Consider the following 17,464-nt stretch of genomic DNA (forward strand, 5'->3'; position numbering starts at 1 on the left):
TGTTGCCCATTGGCTTTTAAACATGTTTCAACTGAGGCATAGGACAAGAATGCAGAAGTCTATAATTCTGGATTCAATTTTACAGGGATACTATCTTATATGTTTAACCTCATGGTGGCCATTCTTTACCCATGAAAACTGTTTTTTTTAACTTAAATGCAAATTTCACAATCTTTGCCTTATAGTGAATTTTGCCTCAGTACCAGTTGAATTCTGATTTCACGTTCAGTCTGTTGTGTGCGAGGGACTGAATGTGTGCCTGTGCCCTGCTCAGCATTTCTGGAGTCATATTGACCAGCACAGCATACAAATCCTAGACTAGCGGTGAGCACCATGGCAGAAAGATTATCTCCAAGAGTCTGCATTTGTGCTGAGCCAGATTATTCAGTCAACTAAGGATAAAACATTATTAAATTCAATTGGGGATAAAAAGTTGAAATTTTCTTATATCCTTTTGCATCTACAATCTGACATGTTTTTATACACTCAGTTGCTCTTCTCTGGATTTCGAATAGGATTTCCAGTAAAAAATGTAAACCAATTCCATCATCAAGCTGTTTGTGTTCTTTACATTTCTGTCTTTGATAATTCTATGCTGGTTTTTGAGTATGAAGATGGTGCCTCTGACCCAACATTCATAATGCATGTGCCTTGAGTTGTTATGTTTTGCTGGAGGAATCAGTTTATATTGATCCCATGCACTTTCTTTCTCCGTCTTCACAGGGACAATAGCACCATCTGCAAGACTGTCACCTGAGTGTGGCTCACTGCTTATACTGAAAATAGAACTGGCAAACCAAGCAGATGTGGAATTCAGCAAAGGCCCTCAACTTCGTCTCATCAGCAACAGGAACCAGCAAAAGGGAATAGTCACCCATCATCCACGTAAATAGACACTGCAATTTATCTTCAAAAAAATCCAAAGGACAAAAATTAAGACTATATAGTACCAGAAATCTGCTGCTGGGGATACTTGGATAATAAATTTGGCAAACCTGGGAGCTTTGCAATGGCTAGATTGTCAGGAAGAGATTAGCAGTGTGTTCTGATAGTAAGAGAACAGGAGAAGAGGATGTCCTGATGATACATAAATTTAAAATACCAAGAAGCACGTTAGGAGGAAGACAATCCATGGGCTCTAGAACAAAGGGAGGTATTTCTGAGAGAACTAGAGCTACCAGACTTGAGATCATTAACTCAGTTTCCTTTCTAGAGACACTTTAAGAATGGAAAACTTAATTTTATTATTATAGGTAGTGCATGTTCACTGTTAACACAAATTTACAGAAGTGTGTAATACAGAATACAGTCCCTTAAATTAAGGTGGTTATACATCCTGGTTTCCTCTTGACTCCCCTGTTTCATGCTGATGATTCCTGTGTAAATATAAACAGTGCCCCCCCGCCCAACTTACAAAAATGTCCTGGTGTGTGCGCATGTGTGTGTGTGTGTGTGTGTGTAGCTTTTGCTTTTATTCTTGTTTGTTTGTTTTGCAAAAATGGAATGATAGTGTATATGTGGTCCTGAAACTTGGGCAGATTGACTCTTGCTACATATTACAACCTCCTTGTAAGTAGTCATTTTCCAGCCCATTTTCTCAGTTATGATCCTAGTAGAAAATAGATGGCAGAGTCAAACTGGATACATAAAGAGTATTTACTGAAAAAGACTATTAGCAAAAGTTTCACAGTGTTTTAGGGAAACAGATAAGGAATGGTACAATATCCCAGGCCTAGTGACAGCAGCTTTTTTCTTCAGTAATATGAGTTAGTAATTATGAAACTAATTTCCATGTATTCTAGGATTGGACAAATAAATAAATATATACTGAGAATAATGGCAACCAGTTTTCTGATGGTTGGAGAAGGGAGTTAAATGTACGGGAAGAGGAATGGTAGAAGCATCCTATGATGTTAGATTAGATGTGGGTTATCGCTATAAATTGATCGTCCTTCCCTAGGTGTGTTTGCTGAGTGAGTCTAGAAGCAGCACCACAATAACAATGAGCCCACCTTGTGTCACCAAGAGGAACCAGAGCTCTAGGAGAAATGGCTCATTCCAGGTCTGGTGCAATACAAGTACAACATGAACCTGGAACATTTTGTTGAGCCTCAAAGTAAGACAGTGCTCAAAGAATCCTGGGACATGTCAAGAGGACAGTAGAGCCAGCTTGCAGGGCCCTCAGTGGCCAAGATGGTGACGATTTGACTGGAAAATAAATGATAGTAACAGATTATAACCCCATCGAATAAAAGAAGAATGCCTGAGTCCAAGCTGATATAAAGAAAGAATAAGTAAATAAATAGAAGAGAAGGAGAAAGAAGAAGAAATGATTGTCAGAACTTAAAGAAAGCCACATAACAGGAACTGTGGCCTTGACTGCAAAGATGCAGATCACAGGGGTGACCTGGAAGGGAAAAGCCTCAGGGGAGGAAGACTAGCCGGAGTCTTTCCCTTCCCTCCCCCCAGTCTCCCACTGGCGCCTCTCATTGGTGGGATTTTACTGGAAACTTATTAAACATTTATTGCCAAAAAGACAGGGCATGTGCTTGTTTTGAAGCCACTCATTCATAACACACTCTTTTCTCACTTATTTCACACAAAATTTCTTACACATTCATAAAGGCCTAGGTCAAATATTATCTCACTTTTCTTCCTTCTAACCTTCATGAGGCATGTGAAGTGTTTGCCCCACTTTCATTAGGCTGAGATAATTAATGGGAGATTAATTAATTATCTCAGCCTAATTGTGCTTCAGTAACACTTATTCAAAAATAAATTAGCAATACCTACTATATAGTATTATATATATATATTTTTTTTAAAAAAACTACCTCCTATAATGAGATTGTTGTATTTTGCATGTTCCTGATACAGCGTTCAAGATTCTGTAAATAGTTGTTCAATTGAATATATGGTGTATTCAGTTATACAGAAATCTGATTTTCACACTATTTTTCATGAAATCCTGCATTTGGTTGCAATGTTTGAAGGCTTAATTCCTCAGATCACCTGGCATCTTCATCACCACTGAGCTATTTCAACCAGATTGCCAGCTCTTATATTTATTTTATAGTTAATATTCTCTTTGACCAATACATTCCATTGCTGAAATACAAAGATACTACAGAACATTTTAAGAATATCTTGAATTTATGCAATTGGCATTGAAAATTCCTGATATATATATGTACACACACACATACATACATATATAATTGATATATGTATAATTGGATTTGATTAGTATATAATATCATGTAAGAGGAATGACAGGGATTTTATGGACCCCATTTGCAGATAAAAGAATGGAGAAACAGAAGATTAAATAACTTGTTCAAAGTTAAAGATCTTGCAGTGGGGCCAGACAAAATGTGAATGGTAGATACTACACTCTTTGAAGAAGTTTACGAAAACAAGAGAAAGTGTTAACATAGAGGCAGACTCTCCTGGCGTTGTTTTTGGGAACAAGGCAAAAATCCTGAATTTAAAATTTGAATGTCTACATCAAGCCCTCTCTTCTTCTCCCCGTGGTACCCTGAGCAAATATTGCTGATTCTTCCTGTGAAAAGGGAGAACAATCTTTTGTTTATATGGCTTCCTTTCTTCTTCGGTCATGAATAAATGATCCTTTTCTGTGCAAGGAATGTCATCCTTCTCTCTGAGGGGATTAATGCATTTCCTAAATGAGAGTGATCTGCTTTTCCCTCACTAACCAGCTCTGGCTCCGTAAATGAATCGCTGCCAAATTTATGCACAAAAGAAATCGTTGCTCTTCCTAGAATTATAGGGTTGAATTAGAGATTTGCTCACATTAGCTCCTCAGTGATTGTTGCTATAAGAAGTGCTTTATTGTGGCAACTTTTGTTGTAGGAAACAAAGAATCTCAAGTTGGCTCCAACGGGGAAGAGGTATAAGTTTCTACATGAAAGATAGTACTCTCATGGAAAACCAAGAGCAGATATTACAGGAGGAATCTGAACATTTGGAACTCGAAGGAGAGTCTAGACACCTGATAGTTCCAAGTACCTCCGTAGCAAAAGGAATCATGGGGTTTCCATTTCAGTAATTGTTCATGAACAGGAACACAGTTATCATCCACATGTCTGTTTTTTTCTAGCCTGCTGATAACTCCCGTGTTTTCCATGTTTCTTGCTTAACTTTTCAAGAGAGTCAGACCTGCTGTTCAGGAGTTATGCTTCTCAAAACTTAACGTGAATGTGAATAATCTGGGAATCTTGGTAAAATGTGAACTGATTCAAGATGTCTTAGATAGAACCTGATACGTTGCATTTCTTGTAAGCCACCTGGTGATGCCAAAGATGATTGCCAGCAGATCATGGTTTGGTGGCAGTGGGTATAACAGGCCATTAATGGCTTAACTGTCTTAGGTTGTGTGCATATCATTGTCCCAGTCACCTGGGGCCAGGGTTTGGGAACATGGTCCTTACTGTATCAAATATAGATCTTCCCACAGGAGCTGCAAAAGTGGAAGTTCAACTGGGATTGGCCTGGCACTCTAATTATGCATCCTATCAACAGCTACTTTCCTTTGAGCATGGGTTTTAGTTCGGCCTCTTTCTCTATTGGTGAGATTTATTACTGAGAATCAAAAGAGAGTCAGATATCAGTGCCTCCACCACATTATCCCCTGCTTTAATTGCAAGATATGTAGAAATAATCTCATTTTCCTGTAGCTTATTGGGTAGTGAGGAAAATTTTACTCACTGGTAATTTCACTAAAACTATGTTTCCCTTTTAAATGCAACAGCCTTGGCAATTGAGATGTATAAGCAAAAACTTCAGTCTCAATTTCTTTTTATGTATATTGTGGAAAAATTTAGAAACCAGGATTTCCAACGCAAATTCTTCTCCACCTGTAACTGGAGTGATCATCCTAGAATAACGCATCATCTGATCACGGTCATCGACGATTCACCTCCAGAACAGAGACCATACTGTTTAGCTCGTCAGGGTTCTCAGAATCTGATCTCAACTTGCCTCTCTCTATCACCTCCCACCATTCCTGCCACATCCCCTACGTCACACCGGATTGTTTGCTGTTACCTAACTGGCATTGCCTTCCAAGACTCTGCGATTTTGTCCCGGCTCTCTCTTCCTTGAACGTGCTTCCACGTGTATTTGCAGTTCATACTTCTGCTCATCATTTCCACCCATAATTAATTCTACCATTCTCTTGGTTCCAACAGCTATTAGGAGATACCCCCAAATAGCACTTAGCACAGTGTACTTGTTTATGCATTTGCCTGCTTTAAGTAATTTAAAATATTTTTTTTTATGACAGAGCTGAGTACTTGGCATATAGTAATCACTCAATAAATACTTGTTAAATAAATAAAGGAATAGAAAGAAATAATAGTTTGATCCGGAGGGGCAGAGTTGGAGAGATAATGGTTGGAGAAGTCCTAGGAAAAGTGGGAGAAGAAACAAGCTAATAACGAGAGGCAATCTACAGACGACCCACGCATTTATACCCAGGGACTGGACTCACATTGGTATTTCTGCCATTTGCTTCTCACTTGACTCTGTGCTGTGTCTGTTTGCTCTCAGCAAGTTAGAATGATTTTTAAATCCTGGTTCATAGCTGCTGCAATATTTACTTTTCCTAAATAAAACCACCCTTTTCTTTCCATCACTCAGGATTCTGAGCTACAAAAGCAGCTGCATCGAAAACCAATACCCAGTAGTGACTCACTGAAATGGCAGGGAAAGTAAAATTGAATATCAAAGACAATTTCTTCACCCTCCCTATCTGATTATTGTTCCTTAGAAGAGAAAACATTTAATCTGCCCTAGAGCTATGGAGTCCAGGGGCTTTTACCACTGAACAGCTTTATTGCAACAGGTGTGATATGTTCATCTTGGGTCTTTATAGTGTTTGCCTGGAAAACATTTATGCTCATGAGGTCATTTGGTTGTGCTTTATTGTCTTATTCTAGAGAAAGAAATTTGTTTCTCTCTACAGGAGTAGCTCAGTGCTTTCTTGTCTTCTTATGTCATCTCTGATTTTAAGTAATTACAGTTTAAACCATCTGACCCAGAGATGTTAAATCTATATTCTTCCCTTTTGGACCAGAGGCCATGGCATAAATGCATTTGCTATGCAATATGCAGGCTATTATAAAGAGTGGCTTACTCTAGTCAGCTCAAAGAAATGCCAATAAACATTATGAGCTAAAAGCAGGACGCAAGGATATAGGGGTGTGTTTTTCCATTGGATGGTCTGTCTTTATTTCTGTATAACCATCTCCCCTCTTACACAAGACAGAACAAATACACAGAAGGTCAGGGGAGGGAAGTGCCCCAGGGAAAACACACCAGTCAAGTCTCTGCAGTTGCACTCAGGTGGGGGCAACGTGGCAGCCACGCAGCTTGTGCCAACCAGTATCTTCTCTTGTCTCCTAAAGGGATACTGGCAGCCGTTTAAAGTTTAAACTCCATGGGTATTTTGGAGTCAGTGCTTTTGAAGGCTGCAGAAATGCTAGATATCTGCTTAAATTGAACCCCATCGAGAGACATTGGGATGGTTAATTTTAGGTGCCAACCTGACTGGATTTGGGAATATCTAGATAGCGGGTAAAGCGTCTGTATGTTTCTGTGAGGATATTTCTAGAGGAGATTGGCCTGTGGGTTGGTGGACTGAGTGGTAAGATCTGCCCTCAGGGTGGGCAGGCACCATCAGCTGGGGGCCTAGATAGAGAAGAAAGGCAGAGGAAAGGTGAATGTGCTCTCTCATTCCTGGAGCTGGGCCACCCTTCTTCTCCTGCCCTTGGACATTAGAACTCCAGGCTCTCCAGCCTTTGCACTCTGGGGCTTGCACCGGCTGCATCCTCCCCTGGTTTTTATTCCTTTGGCTTTGGACTGAGAGTCATACCCTCAGCTTTCCTGGTTCTGAGGCTGTCAGACTTGGACTGAGCCATGCTACCAACATCCTGGGGCCTCCAACTTGCAGATGGCTGGTCATGGTACCCCTCAGCCTCCACAATCATGTGAGCCAATTCCCTTAATAAATCCCCTATCTGTTCATCAATCTATCCGTCCACCCAATCTATGTATCCTATTGGTTCTGCTTCTCTGAGGAACCCTGACAAATGCAGATCTCCTGGGCACTTTGCAAACCTCCCTCTTCCACTGCACGGAGTGTCAGCATGTGGTGCGTGCGCAGCAGCAGGTACTTTTTGTGTAGCTCCTGCTGGCAGTCATTTGTGTCCAGTGCCTTGAGGATATTGCAATAGGCTCCATGAAGCTTGCAAACTTGATATTCTATGTAAAGTGTAGCAAGCATAACTTGGCCTGTCATTTTTTTTTTTTTTTTTTTTTTTTTTTATCACTGCCTCTGCTGCTTGCTGTGTGAAGTTTGAGCATCGTCACGAGTTCTTTGCTTTCAGGTTCATTTAGCTTCCTTTCGGCAACCTGAAACACAGATGTCTCCATATAAACTTGAACTTGAAGCTCCCAGTGGCCCTCTGCCAGCTCTGGCTACTGCCAGAATGAAAGGCTGGGGTTACCTTATAGGGGCAGTTCCACTGGTTGCACACCTGACAGAGCCGCTAAGGGCGACAGGAATTCCTTTGGACACACCTGGGTGGAAATTGGTTTCATCTGGGGCTCCACCGCTTCTGCTGATGTTGGAGGCAGAGGAGGAGGCCACAGGGCATAGGGACATGCTGAGGGGGCTGTGCTGAGGCATCTCCAAATTACTGTTTGTGGGACTGAGCCTAGAAGCCTCGTTGGGCTGCTCCAGTGGTTTCTAGTTCAGGCTGGGTGAACTTGATTATTAGTTCTAATAGTTTTGTAGTGGATTCCTTAGAATTTTCTATATACAAGATCATGTCATCTGTGAATAGAGATAGTTTTACTTTTCCTTTTCCAATATGAAGTCTTTTCTTTATTTTTATGACCTAATTGGTACATATAAAACATTCAGTACAATGTTAAATAGAAATGGTGAAAGTGAGAGTGGACATTCTGGTCTTGTTCCTGACCTTAGTGGGAAAACATCCAGGCTTTCACCACTCATTAAGATGCTAATGCTAGATACTGTAGGTGCCTTTTATCAGGTTGAGGAAATTCCCTTCTATTCCTAGTTTGTTATATGTGTTTTTAGTCATAAAAGGGTGCTGAATTATGTCAAATGTTCTTTCTGTATCTATTGAGATGATCATGTATATCTTGATTTTTATTCTACTTATATTATGTATTGCATTAATTTATTTTTAGATGTTAATCCAACCTAGGGATAAATCCTCCTTGGTCATGGTCTATAATTCTTTTTATTTGTTGCTAGAATGAGTTTGCTGGTGTTTTGTTGAAGCTTTTACATCAATATTCCTAAGAAATGTTGGTCTATAATTTTCTTTTCTTGTGATGTTTCTCTCTGATTGTGGCAATAGGTCAATACTGGACTTTTAAAATTGTTGAAAAGTGAAAAGTTTAAACCAGTTGAAAAGTTTTTTTCTTATCTTCTGTATTTTTGTAGAGTATGTGAAGAATTGGCATTAATCCTTTAAATGTTTGGTAAAATTCATTAGTGAGGCCATCTATAACTGGGCTTTTATTTTTAGGTTTTTAATTTTTTTGATTACTAATTTAATCTCTTCACTTGCTGTAGATATGTTCGGACATCTTTTTTTCTTTTATAGTCACTTATGATAGTCTGTGGGTTCTTTTTTTTAGAAAATGTGCATTCATATTGTCTTTTAAAATTATATAATTACCTCTACCAGTGCTCTTTTTTTCCCCCATGTGAATTAAAATTAATTTGCTTTCATCCTGAAGAACTCCCTGTAGTATTTTTGGTAATGTTGGCCTGTTAGCCACAAATTCTCTGTTTGTTTATCTGGGAAAATCTTTATTTTTCCTTCAATTTTGAAATGAAACTTTTTTGGACAAGAGTTCCCTTGACTGCAAGGTGCAGTGGCTTGCGCTTGTAATCCTAGCTACCTGGGAAGCTGAGATGGTAGTTCAAGACCAGCCTGGGAAATATAGTGAGACCCAGTATCTAAAAAATATAAATAAACATTAAAATAAAAAAAAGATCTCTTGGCTGACCAAGTTTTCTTTGAGTACCTTGAATATGTTATGCCACGGGCTTCTGGCATCTATTACATCTGCTAAGAAATTAACAGTAAATCTTACTGTGAATCCCTTGAGAGTAATGAATCACTTTTCTCTTGTTTCTTTCAAGTTTCTCTCTTTGGCTTTGACTTTTAACATTTACTGTAACATGTCTGTTGGTATATTTCTTTGCATTTATTCTTCCTGTCATTTGTTGTGTTTCCAGGATGTGTCAGTTATTGTTTTCCAATAAATTTGGGAAATTTGCAGTCATTGTTTCTTTGAATATGTTTTCTACTCCTTTCTCTCTCTCCTTTCCCTCTGGTACTCTCATTATGTGTATGTTGGTGTGCTTAATGGTATCCCACGTTTCTCTGAGGTCATCTTCATTTTTTCTCCATTCTTTTCCTCTCTGTTGTGCCTGTGTAATCTGCATCAATCTATCTTCAAGTTTGCTTATTCTTTCTTCTGTCAGTTCAAATCTACTGTCAAGCCCCTCAAGTGAGTTTTTTATTTGAGCTACTGTGCTTTTCAACTCTTGAATTTTCATTTCATCTATTATAGAGCTGCTATCTCTTTACTAATATTCTATATTTAATGAAACATTTTCATCATATCTTTCTCTACTTCTTTAATTGTGGTATCTTTTAGATCTGCGAACGTGTTTAGTCTTTTGCTAATAATATCAACCTCTGGTCACTCTTGCAAGCAGTGTCTGTTACCTACTTTTTTACTAGTCTAGGGTCATACTTTCCTATTTCTTTGCATGCCTCAAAAGTGTCTGATTGAAAATGAGAAATTTTAAATAACATTTTGTAGCAATTCTAGATACTGGTCCCTTCCCCCACTTCAGTACTTATTATTGTTATTTGCTTATTTATTTGTTTATTACTGGATGAATTACTTTAGTACTATCTAAGATTCCTCCCTCCTACAGTGTTAAGCCTCTTAGGTTGCTCCTCAGGGAGGTACAGTTTCAGACATATTCATAGTTATCGTAGGATAACGGTGGTTTTGGTAGGACTCCATTCCTCTCTTCCTGTGATGCCACATAATTGTTAAACTCCACTAAATGTCAGATGATTTCTTTGTTATTTTAACAATGCCCTGGGACATAAATTTGTCTGAAAACTAATTCAATCAAATTAAGGTTCCTTTGAAGTAGTAGTTTCTGAAGTCAGTGGTTAATGTTTGTTCTGATCCCAGGAGAACTCCTTCCAGTTATATTATTCCACAGTTTTCTCCTGAAAACTAGCCATTTCCCAGTTTAGCCTACATCTGGAATCTCCTCCCAGGTGCCTTTTCCCACAGCCCTAAGGGATATACTGTGATGAACAAAAAGAACACTGATTCTCATCAAAGAATTGCTCTTGGGAGTGCCCTTTTCTATACACTCTTGCAAATGAGTTCAGTTGTTGGGGAGGAAATTAGATTCTACATGTTTTAAGGTCAGATTCTCCCCTTGGCAGAATCTCTGCACCAGGGCTCTAGAGCTAATGTGGGTACCATGGCAAACTTTTCTCTGACACCCCTACTCCAGGAGCTGAGTATTTAGGCAGGGATGGAGGGAAGGAGCCTGAGGTCTTCTTGGCTTGTCTCTTCCAGCATGTGCCATCACCTTACACTCTGCATCAAGAGTGATCAGAGCTCCTATATCTCAGCATCCTGCAATAAAGATGGACCCTCCATTTAACAAGTGAGGGCTGCAAGGAAGAAGGGACCTCCCTCTCAACTTCACTCACTTTGACTTATCCTCAGTAGCTGGGGGTAAGATGGAAAATTCTGATATTCTGATCCTCTGAAGAAGAAAATCTAATTAGGGACCTGAGGCAGAGAGCATCCTGTGTTCTTGGCTACAAATATTCTGGAGTGGAGTCGCTACCTCATTGAGCTCCAATTATTACAGATTCTCACTTTTCTTACTAAATTTTTGTAAAAGTTTCTTGAATATATGTTTCTTCATTTGCTGTTCGTCCTTGGCACCATATCCAGAGGCTTTTTCATGGTTGTTAAAAAACAGCCATAAGTAAGTAGAACTTTTCATACTGTCTTCAGAAGTCAATCCCACAAGTATATTTTAATGTAATGTCTTGTGGCCCCAGGTTTCTCAAGTAAATTAAAGATACAAGAATATATTTTTCCAAACACTGGAGAAAAGACCCATACCATTTGTCTTTGAAGTGATAATCTCTTTGCTATCTTTTTAGAGCAATCAGGCTCTAAGTTATTCAAGTCAGAAAACAGAAAACCTTGCCATTTCTTAACATTTATATTGCTTCCCTCCATCTGCAAGAGTAATCATGTACCTTAGAGTCTACCTCTGCCATATGAACAATTGTATCAGCCTTTTAGTTTCTCTTCATTATGTCAATTTCTTTACATCTTGATAATGGTATTACTTCATAAACCCTAATGATTTCACACCTCACTTTAAAATCCTTCAGTACTTACCCTTTTCCAGTGGAACAAATTGCAAGCTCCTTGACTTGTCATTCAAAAATCTTCATGATAAACCTGATTCTAGCATTCCCCTCTCTTGGTCCTACTTTCATACTACATTGCAGACATGACAAAATACATACAATCTCTGAAACATAGAAGGATATTCATTTTTTCAAGACATTGCCCATGATATCCCTTTTCCCATCTAGAATGTCCCACCCAATTCTATCTCTCTTTTTTATACCTGTTCATTTGTCATTATGAAGCTCATTTATTTATGATTTCTTAAAAATTATAACTAGACATTGAGATTCTACTATGTCCTAGACAACATGGTCAACAGTGGATATACTGTGGTAAATTAAAAGCACACTAGTGGTCCTCTCATCAAAGAACTTGTGAGCAGCTGATAAAGACAGACTTCAAACAAATAATGTGGTCCTACAATAGATACTACTAAAAGAAAGTGAATTGGTTTATTTGTATAGATGGAAGAAGTTCTCTCTGAGGAAGAGGCACTAATGTAAATCCTAGATAGATAGATGACAAATAGATATAGGGATAGAGATATTAAGTGAAGTATGTAAGGCATAGAATCAGCTTTTGAGGCAACGGCAACATGCAATGCAAAAGTAATGAATTATGAATACACTGAATGAAGACTAATATAGCTAGAGTGTAGGAAGCAGAGTGTGGAAATTGAGGAGATATAGGCAGAACCTGGAGGCCTATATTAGCTAATTTGTCTTAAGAGCAATAAAAGGTTTTATTGAAGTACATTCCATGATCATATATAATGAACATTAGCTCTTTTGTGGCCCTGCCAAGCTTTGCACATGCCTCAGCTGTAGCATAATCATGTCCTATTAACTTGTTTACATCTTGGTCTCTTCAATTAGCTTGTGAGTTCCTTGGAGGAAAGTCTCATGTTATATGCACCATAGTCCCCTCTTATCCATGGGGAATACATTTCAAGACTCCCAGTGGATGTCTGAAAGTTCAGACAGTACTGAGCCCTATATACACTATTTTTATTGCCATATATACATTCCTATGATAAAGTTTAATTTATAAATTAGGCACAGTAAGAGATTAATAAGAACTAATAATAAAATAAAACAATTATAACAATATACTGTAATAAAAGTAATGTGAATGTGTTTTTTTCTCTCTCATTCTCTCAAAATATCTTATTGTAGTGTAATCACCCTTTTTCTTCTTGTGATCTGTTGATCTAATAACCAGGAGGGCTACTAAATGACTCAACAGGCAGGTAGTGTGCATACAGCGTGGATACACTGGACAAAGAGATGATTTACCTCCCAGGTGGGATGAAGCTGTGTGGCATGAGATTTCATTAGGCTAATCAGAATGGCACACAATTTAAAACTTATGAATTGTTTATTTCTGGAATTTTCTATTTAATCTTTTTGGACCATGGTGGACTGGGCAACTGAAACCAGAGAAAGTAAAACCACAGATAAGGGGGCACTACTGCATTTCTACATTTCCACATTTAACACAAGACTTGTTACATAAAGAGTTTTAAAACATGCTTGTTGAAAAAAACAAATGAATAAGCAAATCGAAATAAATTACAGAAAATAGAGCATATTGGTTTTCTTCCTTTGACTGCAAAGAGTTGAACAAGAACTACTTACAGATGAAAATAAATCTCTATGTCAATGTCATTGGACAACTTGGAACTTAAACAAGAAACTAATGCATGTATTTTGAAGTAATAGAAAAGAAAAAAAGGGAAACTTTGCTGGTCATCTTTCTTAATGCCATTTATTTCATTCTAAATTGAATATATAAACAAAAAATCATTAAATAAATTGACTAGCAATTTATTGAACATTTCCTTACTGCTGGTATTCTTAGGGCAGGGTTCAGAGGAGAGGAAGAAGCATGAAAGATATTTAATATAATGAGGAAATACAAAACACAAGATAATTAGTATACTTCATTGTCTTGTAAAGATTATTTAATGCCATAGTGGAGACAGACAGACACATGGACACTAAAAAAAGTCTCTAAGCAGAGAAGATTTGTAGATACTGAGTGGAAGCTAGGATGTTTGTAATAATCATGTCCCTTAGGCCACTACTGAATGTTCCAGGATTGGGTACCTGAATAAAGTCATGCCAGTCATAATATCCCAGTCCCCAACATACAGTTGATTAATACAGAGATGGATAGCTAACCCAAGTTCAATCAAGCTGAGTCATGCCATGGATTTTTTGAAGGGTAGCAGAGAAAGAGTATCTGTCTCTCTTCATTGCCCTACTTAGGAATTGTTGGTAGCCATGTTTCCTATCCTATCTAGATGACTTCCTTTGCAATAAGAGAGACCAATCAAACTGACATTTTGTGAGAATCTGAGACTGGAGAAGAATGTTCAAGTTGTTGGTTTTAGGATAAACTGAGGCCCAGCTCCACCCTTCTCTTCTTATAGTTCAATCATTCTATTTTGCCTTATAATACATGAATCAATAATTTCCCTTATTATCTGAAATAGATAAAATTGAGCTTTTGTTTTGATCATATATTAATGGCTAAAAAGGTAAGTTTCATAATAATATGAATAGTTTGATGTAACTTTTATAAAAGTTAAAACTTACATGTATGTGAATATAAAAATCATTGTGGAAGATATATAGAAAAGCATTAACAGTGATTTACTCTTGGAGTAGTGAAGAAAGGCAGAAAAATCTTTCATGTTTATATTGTATAAAATTTTAACAATGAACTCTATTTATTTCATAATTGAAAAATAATTTTAAAAGCCCATAAACTTCTAGGAAAAACATATAAAGTAAACAAACAAGTGCTTTGTAACCACTCAAGCATTCTAATACCAAATGCACCTGTGTTGACTGTGGTTGCTTCTGATATAAAACCGGAGTTGCAGAGCTACTTCCCAACTCACAAATGCCTAATTTATGAACACCTGGCACATAAAGAGAAAGGCTAAAGCTACTGGCCCCAGTTAATTTGCCTAAAGACAGCATAGAAGAGTAGGAAATTCTCTTGAGCTTTGCAGTCTTTCTGTGTCTCAGTTCCTCTTCAATAAAATGTGCTAACAAGGTTCTTAACTCATACAATTGCAATGAAGTTTAATAGAAAGAATGCATGTCAAAGCCTACCCAAGCAATGTTAGCTATCAGTGTTGTTAGAAGACTGCCTGTCCTCTCAGTGCTCAAGATTTCACTACATCATTGTATTCTTTTGCTAATGGCAAGGTTGGTATCTGTTACCAGGTACAGAAAGCAAATCCCTTGGGAGTAATGATTTTCCTGTCATGATGACAAATTCCTAAATGCTAGAATCAATTTCCTCAGCATTAATTCTTTTCCTGGATATCTACACATTATTTGACTGCAGCAAAGCTATCCTTAAGTTTATTAAGTTCATCACAATCAAAGCAGAGAGCTTGTTCTACTCAATTTATACTATTTCAAAAATTCTAAGACGCACATTCTCTTTGCACAGTATAAATTCCTGAAATCTGATAGTCTTCAGAGTTGATAAGAGTATTTCAAACCACATTAGCCAGGCAGCCAGGAGCTACTTGTGGTGTAGGTTGTCATTGCTTGATACGGGCAACTTGGTCATAGCTAGGCATAGTATCACCACTTTTTCTATTATGTATCTGGTTGGTGCTAGATGTATTGAGTTTAGTTGCCATTTAAAATGTCCTCAAAAAGAATACACTATGACCAAGCAATGAAACAAAAGATATTATATATTCAGAAAGTTATGGAATAGAGCAGGATGATATACATTAGAACTCTATATCTAAATACATCTAAAATAAAATTTCTACATGTGAAAGCATAGTGACTGCAAGGTGACTTGCAAGGTGACTGGAAGGTGACTGCATTTTTCTTTTTTTTACTCCTTGGTAATACACAGAATAATAGTGCTATATTAGATGGTAACTTAGGTTCAATTAAATGTAATAATTCACATAAAGAAATCTGTGGGCCTCTTCTCTCTCAGGGGTTCCCACTTTACTCAAATCGATGGTTCCACAATGCAGTATCTACTGACCACAGAGCATGTGCCAGGCCTACTGATTGGTAGTGTTTTTCCTTCATCAGAAGTCAAAGCCTTTCTACTCAACTTTATCCAAAATAAAGAGTTCTCTCCCACAATGATTTCCAGTGGATGCACTTTTGCTTGTAATCCCTAGATGTTTTTTGCTAATATGTGCAAAATAATTCAGGGTTAAACTGGAGTCTGTTTTGATGCAGAGGCCTTTACAAGTGGACTCTACCACTGAGGTAAAGGAGTTAATTATTGAGGAGGAATGCATTTACTTATAAAAAGGATACTACTTATTATGAGTTATAAATATCATCTAGTCCTGAAATATTTCTCCAGGTCATAATGTAGATGCGGTGCTAATATCAGGTCTCTAGTGTTGAAATAATATCAGTTTGGGCATATATGGTTAAAGAAAACCCAAAGGAACCAAGAGGACAATACTACCCCAGGCTGCTGTCACAGAGAAGAACATGGTAGAACAGCCCATAGTTGCTACAGAATCCTGGCTGTACTAAGAATCCAGAGGCAGGGAGCAGGAAATTTGGATTGTCAAGGAAGAAAGTGGGAGTTTTCACAAAGAAACAGAGGGGTGTTCTCACTGGAAAATCCATTATAATTACAGAGGAAGCCAGTAGTTTTCCAGAGATAAATCTCAAAGACTAAAAAGCAGCACCTAGGAGATGGGACAGTGACTCTGACTTCCATACACTGGAAAACTAGCCCCACACTCCCATCTCAAAAAGTCTCCCCTAATCTTTAACTGAGGAATCAGTTTTAGCAGTAGGAGTACTGCTGTTCACTGTGTGAAAGGTAGTACATGAGAACGAGACCCACCGAAGGTACCACAATTTCCTGCCCCCATTCCATGCTCATTCTTGGACATAATCTCTTTGAGTGAAATGTCAGACAGGCTCAATGTTCGCTGTTTAAGATTTTCTCTTTCTGTCCCACTCTTTAACTTTCTCCTTGAGTTGCTTTGTTGAATTTCCACAGTTAAATGCAACTTCACTGTAATCCAATTAAGGCAGTATTTCTAAACCAGAGCCTTAGGGACATCATGGGAAGATGCATTGCATAGTTGTAGAACCACTGGTAGTTTTATTTCCTGCCACATTGGGAATTAATGAGGTATTTATAGAGAAAACATTGAAACTATCTACCATGAAGGGCGTTGTGTTTTTAAGGAAATATGATTTAAGTTTCAAAGAACTTATAACCAACCTTTATATAATAATTGATCCTCCTTTTAATGTAAGTTCTCCCTCTGTGGGAACTTTACGCTCAGGGAAGCTCATTTGTATCTATTGACTTCACATTCAGGTACATCTGAAAACAGATTTCATTTCCTGTATCTCCTATATTTGTGTCAGTCCCTTCTCACATTCAAATCTTGTCTTTTCTTCTTATTATTTTTTTTCCCTATCACCCAATTCCTAAGGAAAAATTTTGGAATATGTTTGATCTTGCACATGGTAGATTTTAAATTTTATTTGTTGATTAAACAAATGCATTAGTGAGTGAATGAATGAGTGAATAAACAATGAATGGAAAAGGTGATTTTTTGATCTAATTTAAAATTTAGTCTTTTAGCTCCAAACAGTGAGGGACAGCATTATAACTAGCTGCTGTTGTGGTCAGTAGGTAATATTCCTTCTCTTTTTCTCTTTTTGAGAGGCATAGTTATGACCCTCTCCCCTCAAAAAACCTTGCAGAACTTTCTTCAAGCTGTGTCTCCAGGAAATTGAAAAGCCAGGCCAGTCCGCTGATGAACCAGTCTCTCCTCGCCCGAGTTTCACGGGTCTTTGGATGGATAAACATGATGTTGCAGCTTTCTCTAGAGAACAGACATGGTGGAAGCCTAAATCCAGCTAAATCAACCTCTGTCTCTCTG

The sequence above is a fragment of the Propithecus coquereli genome, unplaced genomic scaffold (assembly GCF_000956105.1).
Source record: "Propithecus coquereli isolate 6110/MARCELLA unplaced genomic scaffold, Pcoq_1.0 Scaffold109, whole genome shotgun sequence".
Classification (NCBI taxonomy): Eukaryota; Metazoa; Chordata; class Mammalia; order Primates; family Indriidae; genus Propithecus; species Propithecus coquereli.